Source organism: Equus asinus, chromosome 8 (genome assembly GCF_041296235.1).
Source record: "Equus asinus isolate D_3611 breed Donkey chromosome 8, EquAss-T2T_v2, whole genome shotgun sequence".
In the NCBI taxonomy this organism is placed as follows: Eukaryota; Metazoa; Chordata; class Mammalia; order Perissodactyla; family Equidae; genus Equus; species Equus asinus.
Genome location: NC_091797.1, coordinates 38,406,037 through 38,417,031, shown reverse-complemented (window position 1 = coordinate 38,417,031; position 10,995 = coordinate 38,406,037). Strand labels below are relative to the sequence as shown.

At 37.2% G+C, this 10,995-nt stretch overlaps 1 pseudogene; it reads right to left on the bottom strand.

Annotated features, from left to right (window-relative positions):
* Positions 1 to 1,234: 1,234 nt before the first annotated feature.
* Positions 1,235 to 1,944, bottom strand: LOC139046008 (putative olfactory receptor 2B8; annotated as a pseudogene).
* Positions 1,945 to 10,995: the final 9,051 nt, after the last annotated feature.

Sequence of the window (10,995 nt, the reverse complement as noted above, 5' to 3'; positions counted from 1 at the left end):
GCCTTAAAGTTTATTTTGCCTAACATAAGTGTAGCCACCCCTTCTCTCCCAAACATTTAAAGAACTAATGCCAATCTTTCTCAAGCTCTTCAAAACACTTGAAGATGGAGGACATTCCAGAACTCATTTTACAAGACTAGCATAACCCCGAAACCAAACCCAGATAAACACTAAAAAAAAAAAAAAAAAAAAAAAAGCCTACAAATCAATGCCCCTCATGAATATACATGCAAAATTGCTCAACAAAATATTAGCAAACCAAATTCAACAGCATATTAAAAGATTCATATGCCATGAGTAAGTGAGATTTATACCAGGGATGCAGGATGGTCCAACATACACAAATCAATAAATGTGACACATGGGCTGGCCCGATGGCACAGCAGTTAAGTGCATACCTTCTGCTTCAGCGGCCAGGGTTCCCCGGTTTGGATCTCAGGTGCGGACATGGCACCACTTGGCTATGTACAAAATTCTACATAAGCACTACCTAGTGTTATTACCAGCTAACGGCTACCATTGTCACTGGCGGCATTGCATCACATCCTTCATCCAGTGATCCTGTGTACAGCCTACAATGAAATTAATGCTACATAATATGGCTGCCACATTGGTCAGGTCACTGTAGGACCTAATGTCGAAATGGCTTTATCAGGATTGTTGTTAGCAAGTTTTTTTTTTTTTGAGCTTAGAGCTCATTTATCCAGTTTCCCCACCTACTTCTGTGAAAGGCTTGGATACAGTCAACCTGCAGACTTTGTAATAGACAATGATCAAAATGCAAGAATAAGTGATAGCCCTCAGGCAATTACCAGAAAATGCTAAAATATTAATATTTCTTACAGTGTTTCAGTGGCTTACACTCTTATTTGGCTGTGCCTTTATGATATGTACTTAAATGTCTTTTTGCAAGTAGAAAAGGGATAATGTTTCTAAATGCTAGTGTAAATGAGAAAGCTCTGTTTTTGAAAATGATAAATATAATGCAGATGCTTAAGGAACAGGGAATGAGCATCTCTGGATGTTGGAATGAATTCAAGGTTTTAATAACTTACTTTCATAGGAGAATGAAGCGAGAAATTCCCTTGAGAGCTGTCAGGGGAAATTAGGGTGACACACTCAGGACACAAACATCTTAAGGACTCTCGTATTCAAAGTTCTTGCATTAACACATCTTCCTTAACCAGTTATCTAGAGTCATAGTCCTTCCAAAGCACCTTCTTCATTGCTCCTTTCATATCCTTGTTCTGCAGCATATACATAATGGGGTTGACCATGGGATGGTGTAGAAGAGAGATATGAACTTGCCCTGATCCTGAGAGTAGTTGTTGCTGGGCTAGAGATAGGCATAGATGCCTGTCCCACAGAACAGGGTGACCGCTGTGAAGTGGGAAACGCATGTCCCAAATCTTTTCTCTGCCCTGCTGCAGACTTTATTCTTGAGATGGCCCTGACAATCCCACCATAGGAGAGGATAATTAATGCAACAGGTATGAGAAGAATGATAACACTGGCAAAGAAAAGCTCAGACTCATTCATAGTGGTGTCAACACAGGCAAGTTTGAGCAATGCAGGGATTTCACAAAAAAAGTGATCTAGTTTATTCCTCCCACAAAGTGGTAAAAGGAAGATGAGGACTTTCTGCAATAAGGAGTTGGCAAAACCAATAAACCATGAAGCAGAAGCCATCAGGGCACAGAGACGGGGAGGCATAATCACTGTGTAATGAAGGGGCCTGCAAACAGCTACATAACGGTCAAATGCCATAACTCCTAAGAGAACGCATTCAGTGCATCCCAATCCTAGAGAGATGTACGGCTGAACTACACAACCACCAAAGGAGACACACTTGTCTGCTCCACTGAGATTGACCAGGAGCTGGGGAACAATGCTGGTAGTGTAACACAGGTCCAGAAAGCTGAGGTTGGAGAGGAAAAAGTACATAGGGGTGTGAAGATGTGGGTCCAGGTGGGACAATGCGATGATGGTTGTGTTTCCCAGCAAAGTGAAGATATAGAAGATCAAAAGAACCACAAAGAGGACTAGCTCCAGTTGAGGCCTATCAGAGAAAGCCAGCAGGACAAAGCCAGTGAAAGAACTTCCGTTTTTCTTTTCCGTCCTTTGTTAGCACATGGTTCCTGTCAAGACCAAGCATTTAGGAATTTTTTTAATTCCTAATTCCAAAAAAAGGGATGAGGGATCTATCATGTTAAAAGACATGCCCAAGAGGTTTTATATGTAACTATTTGAATAAATGATGTGCTCATTGAAGTCGACATATCTTAGACCAATTTAGTTTTACATCATCACAAAAAGTAATATCATTGATATTTAATATACAAAAATCAAATCATGGACCTTGTGTTTGCATCAATCATGGATCTGTTTCAGATTGAGTTTAATAGCATTTAAAGTACTGAAAGAATATACGTATGGTTTTTGAGAAAATGAAAATGAGGGGAAAACAGAGAGATTGATCAGAAAGAATAAGAGATGCAGACAGAGGGAGAGAACTTATTTTAAATATGTATCTCAAAATTCTACACAACTGAATTTGCACATACCTCACATGCAATAGAATATAACAGGATAATCTCAAAAATTCATTCAGATATAGAAATTTGTGATCTGGAATGTACTGATACAAAGGATTAAATTACATTCAAAATGTCACTAATAGTACTGACTATATATATTTTGGTAGTTTTGCCTGTCTACTCTACATCACATATTATATTTGTGAATGCTACCCTGGTCTTTTAGTATGGTAGTAAAACAATTAAATAATCAGATATGGGGCCGGCCCGGTGGCTCAGGGGTTAAGTTGGCACGTTTTGCTTCAGTTGCTGGGGGTTCACCGGTTCGGATCCTGGGTACAGACATGGCACCGGTTGGCATGCCATGCTGTGGTAGGCATGCCACATATAAAGTAGAGGAAGATGGGCACAGATGTTAGCTCAGGGCCAGTCTTCCTCAGCAAAAAGAGGAAGATTGGCAGCAGATGTAAGCGCAGGGCTAATCTTCCTCAAAAAATATCAGATACAACAGGAAAATATCACCTTTCAATTACAATACTTAACTCCTTCCTGCCCTCAAGATGCCTAAAATTACTGTACTAATTTAACAAGGACTCTGAAAATTCATTGGCTGTGCATAGTTAGGTTTTTTTACATTCAAATTGTATTTATTCGTTGTTTAAGAAATACGCATCAAATTCCTATTATGATCTAGGTGTCTTTTTTTTTTAGAGTATTGTGGTATTTATTTCTTTTTTCCAAGTAATTTTACTGGGATCATAATGGTTTATAACATTGTGTAATTTGGGGTGTACATTATTTTTTATCAATTTCTGAATACACTTCATCATGCTCACCCCCAGTAGTCTAATTTTTATCCATCACCATACTTACGTGCCCCTTTATCCCTTTCACCAACCCCTCCACTGCCTTCCCCTCTGGTAACTACTAATCTATTCTCTTTATCCTGTATTTGTTATCTTCCACATATGAGTGAAATCATGCAGTATTTGTCTTTCTCTATCTGGCTTATTTCGCCTAACATCATACTGTCAAGGTCCATCCATGTTGTTCCGAATGGGACAACTTTTTAATCAGAACTCTATAATCCAGTGGCCAACACTTGCCTTTTTCTGTTGATTTCGCTTTCAATACTACCAACAACTAGCATGCCTGGAATTTTTGAAAAAGGTAGAATTATTCACTATCAACATTTTAATCAGGATAAACATTTTGAGAAATTATCCAATTGTGCAGTCTATATATAAAGTGATTGCTTTACCTCACTCCCTGTGATAAAATAAATAAATAAACACACAGAAGTAAAGACAGACACATTGTCAAAGCAATGACAGGTCAAAGAGATACATTGCAAAACTAAAGGTAATACCAGGAAACATATAAAGAAAACGATATTTTGGAAATATAGAAATCTAGGAACATCCATCTACATTCAGTTAATTTTATATTTACACTTTTCTGGGAGCTACCTTGAAAAGTTAGTTACACTGAACCAAATGCATTGCCAGCTCTAAGGTTAGTTGATTGCCATTTTCACCCAGCTATTTAGTGTTACACAAGCGTGGTCACATGCAGACCTAAGTAGAATCAGAAAATAAATAATTCATTTCTATTATACTCACATCGTTAGTATACAATAAATTTTCATTTTCTAAGACCTTTAAAATCTGAATCAGGTTTGGGTATAGACCTATTGATGTATCAAATAAATTGGTACAAAATTGGCATAAAATAAATGTTAAGGGGCCAGGCCCGTGGCCGAGTGGTTAAGTTCTCACACTCCACTGCGGTGGCCCAGGGTTTGGATCCTGGGCGTGGACATGGCACCCCTCATCAGGCCACGTTGAGGTGGCATCCCACATCCCACAACTAGAAGGACCTGCAACTAAGATATATAACTATGTACGGGGGGGGTTTGGGGAGATAAAGCCAAAAAAAAAAAAAAAAGATTGACAATGGTTGTTAGCTCAGGTGCCGATCTTTAAAGAAAAAAAAATGTTAATAAAATCTGAATAAGGGAAAAGTAAAGGTCAAATGGAAGAGTCAGGAGGAGAGAGGTCACTAGGAAATATTTCTCCATCACTGACATAAATGTCCTCCTTGTCCCAAGCTTAGTTTCAAGGAAAATAAACAACAAAAAAATCAAGTGTCTTGAAATATAAAAGCACACATAATAGAAATTTGATACATCATATATGAGAAGCATTAGTTAAACTAATCTACATTTACACTCAATCCCCAAACAACAGTATGGCGAGTACTAGTTCACAAATCTGGCAAAAACAATAATATTAAATTAATAAAAATTTTTTCACATTTAAAGTTTGGAAAATTAAAGTATCCAAAGGTTGAAGGCTGAACTGACATGTTCCTTACACTTAATAATATTAATACGAGCTGGTACGATTGAGTGTTTATAAATTCTAAGACATAAACAAGCATAATCTCAACTAAGCTTTCAAAAAATTTTTGAAATTAATTTCTGTCTCCTTTTTCATAGCTTCTTTTTAGCATATTGTTGTATTCTATTAGGCCTGTATTTTGTCCTTTTTACATATGAAGAAGTAGGTTAAAGTGGTTAAACAGCTTACCCAAGATCATTAAAATCCTAAATGTTTTAACACAAGCCAAGTCTCTTTGATGTCAGACTTCATACGTTTAACCACCACATTACTTTATCATCAATCAAATGAATGTATTAAAATTCAGGGCAAGTCATCACATGTGACATAGAGGATGTCGTATTCACAATATTTCACACTTCCTTTAATTTCTTACGAGGATGTGATCAGTGGTATCTGCAAAAATTTCATAATAGAATTCATTATAAAAGCATGAGAGATAGTCTAAATGTGCAGTTCCAGGAGACATCCCCTGACTCACGTCTGCTCAGAAGAACAAATAAAAACAAACCATGGTTCAGTTTCACGCGCACATACATACACAAATATAGTGACACTCTTCTGAAACGAACTGCTGGCAAATTTTTAAAATGCTCTAATAAAGGAAGCATTCACCAAATTGAAGGAGGGCCAAAAAAATGCTAGCATCCGAAGAAAATGCCAATATAATAATGCACACTTATAATAAAATAATGTTATATTTTAACATTTTCATATCAATAAGGACAAAGAAGGCAGTTGATAAAAGATAAAACCCTGTTGAAATGAAGTTGTTCAAAAGATTTGCTGCTTTACAGGATTATATAGATAGATAGATACAGATATATAGAGATATATAAATGCTGAATGGCTACCTATCTGACAGATATAAAAATGAATATGATTTTCAGTTGAAAAATAAAACATTAGGCAAAGGAGATGCCCACCAAACAGAAATAAAAATATAATTGTCTCCATTTGTTACAACTGCTTCCAGTGCCACACTGGAGTGCACACTGGGAGGTAATTAGGATACTAATGTCGTATTCTATCTTCTTACTTTTAATTTTTTTTCTCTTTACAATTCAGGAAAATGATTATCCTTTAGGAAGATTGGATATGGGAAAGATCTAGCTGCAAGATGCGTTATCCCATTGATTCTCAAGAGTGTGTTCTGCTGATCTGGGTCACTTTGTTCCCTTCCTCCTTTCCTACTCGGCATCCATCCCTCCTAAGGTTGTTTGCACCACCACAAAAGCAATCTTCCAAGAGAAGGATTTTTTTTTTTTTTTGAGGAAGATTAGCCCTGAGCTAACTACTGCCAGTCCTCCTCTTTTTGCTGAGGAAGCCTGGCCCTGAGCTAACATCCATGCCCATCTTCCTCTACTTTATATGTGGGACGCCTACCACAGCATGGCATGCCAAGTGGTGCCATGTCCGCACCTGGGATCCGAACCAGCGAACCCTGGGCTCCCCGCCTCCCCCCCACCACTCCCCGAGAAGTGGAACGTCAGAACTTAACAGCTGCACCACCGGGTCAGCCCCCAAAAGAAGGGAATTTTTTGGCTAAAGTCAAATGAGAAATTTTACCTCATCTCCTTCCTACCACATTTAAAGAATTGTGTATTATGACTAGGAATCATCATCTCTGTTTAGATAAGCATCTATTGACATGATGCAGTAAAAAAGATTGATTCATTTTAGATAAACTATATAAATAATAATGACTGGAAATATTAGAAACATTCATCCTAGGTACAGGAACAAAGAATGGCATCCTTAGTAACTATCACAATATGACATGATATGGGAAAACCCTGTTACAAAAATCACAAGTAAATTATTACTTTGGATACAAAAAATAAATAATTTAAAAAATGAAGATTATATATGTAGAGAAAATTCCAAATAGGTAAAATAAAAATAGATTCTACAAAACAAAGATGGAAGTCTATGTAACAATTACCATCAAAAAAAGAATATAATGGGAAATGACATCTCACAAGAACACAATTATACAATTATAAAGAGAACAGGCATCAAATGAAACAAGTTAAATGCTTAGAATTGACACATATCAGGTGGTGGAGGTAGTATTTTACAATTACAATAATTGTACAATATTGACAATTAATCTAACTCTTTATGAAATACTCAGGATGCAAACTACACATTTTAAAGAGAAAAGATCTCAAGATAATTTTTGCATTTAAGATATTTCAAATTATACAATATTCACTGAAATATTTAACATACAAACTCTGCCCTGTCCAGTTCCTGAATAAATTCTGAAAAGTGCTCGCAAAATTTCCACAGCCTTAGTCCTATGACTGAATTGCTATTGCTTTAACAATGCTTCTGTCTCATAGGTCTAAGTTGACTCAAATATATTAGGACTAGCTCGTAATGGCAATGGAGGATGTATGAATGAGGGGGAAATATATCTACCACTCTGTTGGTAATGACAGGTCTACTGAACATGGACAGTGTTTTAGTCCAGGTTCTATGAAAAAAGAGGCTGAAGTAGGAATTCCATTACATGTTGATTTTGAGGGAATATTCTCAGGATAAAGGGAGTGAGAGCAGAAAAACAGAGCAGAGAATGTTGCTAAGATGTGATCTAAAGTGGAATATAGCATGAGCCTGATCCCATAAGAAGCTGGAGCAGGACTCTGCAATAGAACTATCTGTGATGGTAGAAATATTCTGTCTTCACTGTCTGATACAGTAACCACTATCCATATGTTGCCACCTGAGCATTTGCAATGTGGTAGCTAAGAAACTGAATTTTAAATTTTATTTGATTTTAATTAATTTAAATTTAAATAGCTACATGTGGCTAGTTACTACTGTATTGGACAGCACACCTCTGGAGCATGAATTGCAGCAGAATTGTTCTTATCTCAAGGCAAGGGCAGCCTTTTGTATATCCCAAGGGTCATTTGTTGTGAGCTGCCCTGACCAGGTTGCAGAGACCTCCTAGCAATGAGGCTCCTTTTCAGCTGACAGCAATTCTCTGAAAAAAGGGAATGGCTGTGAATCTAGCAGTCAATACTGATAACAAGTAAGGGATGGATGGAGGCTCCAGCCCAATAAAAAGGATCTGAGCAAGGCACCAATAGCATTCATACAAAGGAGTCCTTTCATAGAGCACTAGGGTTGGAACTTGGATATGTAGAATCAGGAAGTAGGTTATGTGGAGTGAGTGCCAAGATTCATTATACCAGCGTTGGATTATCCAGAAATTTTTCTGAAACAAGGGGATTCTTTCTCATGACTTCATATATCTTCACATGGTACTAGAGATCTGCTTTCTACCTCTGGGTGGTAGAAAGACAAAGAAAGGCAATTTCTAAATTTCAGTATTATTTCCCAAATACAATGACCTGGCTATGTGTCAGTGAGACCTTAAGAGCAACATGAGAAGATGGTGTGAAACTGTCCTGTGACGGGTCTAGCACAGATGTTGAACCAAATCTGTCTACCTGGCTGAAGTCTCTGGGGAATGTATGTCCTATACTATTGATTGGCTGATGTCCCCCAGATGTTCAGAGATGACAACCCTCGGGGAAACTGAATATCAAGGAAGATGCTAGAGCATGCTTAATCTGTCTCTTTTATTCATTTCATGTATTTAACGGAAGACAGATAACTCTCTAGATCCCTCTGTAATTACTTTTTCTTTGTGCGTGTGTGGAAGATTGGTCCTGAGCTAACATCTATTCCCAATCTTCCTCTTTTTGCTTGAGGAAGTTTGTCACTGAGCTAACATCTGTGCCAATCTTCCTCTATTTTATGTGGGATGCCGCCACAGCATGGCTTGAAGAGGCGTGCTGGATCCATACCTGCAAACCCCTTCCGCTGAAGCAGATCATGCACTTAATCACTACACCACCAGGCTTCCCTCCCCCACCAATTACTTTTGCTTTCATCTTTGAGTGACTTAGATGTTTTACAAAAACTTAAGATTATTTTTCTCGAATTGCAAAATAATTTTACATATAAACATACAAATATATAAATAAAAATTTATTCAGTTTCTCAATTTTAAATGTAAATATGTAAATTAATTTCTTAATTCCATTCATAACCAACTTACAAAGGATCACAGAGCTAATAATTGGGCACATTCTAAGCTTTAAGCTTAGGAATATAAGGATCTATAAGGTTAGGGACTATAATGGAGGACAACCACTACATTTATTACCAAACTTCAAATAGGCTAAGGAATAAAATCTCACATCCTCTACACCATTGTTCAGTTTATATCCAAAAGTTTTAAGGGTTCACACAAACAATAAAAAGAAAAATTATTGATTTTTTAATGAAGCTTACATGGTTTGTTTGAATTCAGCTAGTCTTTGCATGTACATTTCAAATGATTTAGAGTATACCAGGATAGTTATAAATAATCACGAAAGAAAAATGGAGCATTATGAGGGGTGCTTTGGCTGTTGAAGTCAAGTTTGAAGATCAATTAATTTATTTCAAAACAACTTATCTTCACTTGACTGTACAGGCAAAAGGCAAACATAAATACCATCTGAGTTTGGCAAGTTTGGGCCCTAAATATGAAATGCAACTTCAAAAAAAAAAGTCTCTTCTTTCAGACTGGAACACATTTGGTTTCAGAGTAATAGACAACTGCTAAGTAGCAGCATAAGCTGGCTCAGAGAAAGCCATTGAAGTTTGAAACATCCTGGTTTTTATATGCCATTAGTCACACAAGTATAGAGAGCTTCAGTGATTAACTTCCATTCTATAGTCAACTGTTTCCCATATAGCCATAAACTCCAGTTTTATTTATAAACTTCACCATAGAGAGGTAAATTATCTATTTCCTACTAAAAAATTCTTAGGTTAGATTTTCTCAGATATCTCCCTACTAGTTAAATCCCATATGATATTTATAAGGAGGACGAGGCAAGACTAATACTGCTTAAGGTGTCCAGCGGAGGGAGGGAATTACAGACCTGCTATTGACACTTTTCTTCCCAATTCACTCTTGCTGCTGCAAGTATTAATTGGTAGAAATTACTTTGATAATAGTTTGACATTATCTGGGAATGCTAACCTGCAATTAACATTACTAGGTTAAATATTCTCTAGAGTAATTCTTGGCCATGTGACTCGAGACAGAGACATGTATAAGAATGCTCATAGCAGCATTATTTGTATTAACCAAAACCTGGAAACAATCCAAATGTTCATCAACAGTAAAGAGGGAAAATTGTGGCCTACTGATGTAACTGATATAACTATGCAATAACAAATGTGAAAAAACTACAGCTAGACAAATCAAAATGACGTCCTCAGAGAAATACTGAGCAAAAGATGAAGATCACAAAGCAGTCAATGCTTCCAGATTACGTTCAAAAATAGGTTAAAAAAAAAACTGTTGTTTATGAATGCAAGCATAGGTGGTAAAACTACAGCTATAGTAAAATATTGTAGTCAAGGGGCCAGCACAGCGGTTAAGCTCGTGCCCTCGGCTTCAGTGGCCCGGAGGCTCACCAGCCCAGATCCTGGGCCTAGACCTTCACATCGCTTATCAAGCCATGCTGTGGCAGGTGGCCCACATAGAAAACGGAAGAGGATGGGTACAGGTGTTAGCTCAGGGCCAATCTTCCTCAGCAAAAAGAGAAGGACTGGCAGCAGATGTTAGCTCAGGGCTGACCTTCCTTAAAAAAATTATAGTCAAAACTAAAAAGAATATCGAAAGCCTGATCATAACAAAATCAAGGGGAGAGGAAAGGATGCAATTGGGGAGAGGCTGTCCAAGGTACTGTCCAGGTTCTAGTTCTTAACAAGGATGGTGATATTATGACAATTCCCTTATTAATTATTCTCTAAACTGGCCATATTTTTATACAGATATATAGAGAGAGAAAGAGACAGAGAGAGAGAAAGCAAGAGGACATAAGGAACAACACATAGGACCCAATATGATACTTACAACAATAAGAAAGCAGGAAACAAAAGGGTGACATAAAAATAATATAAATGATCAGGAGTACTTTTTAGAGGATGAGTATGGTTGATAACATCACATTTGGAAAAGCTAAGTTTAGGAAAAA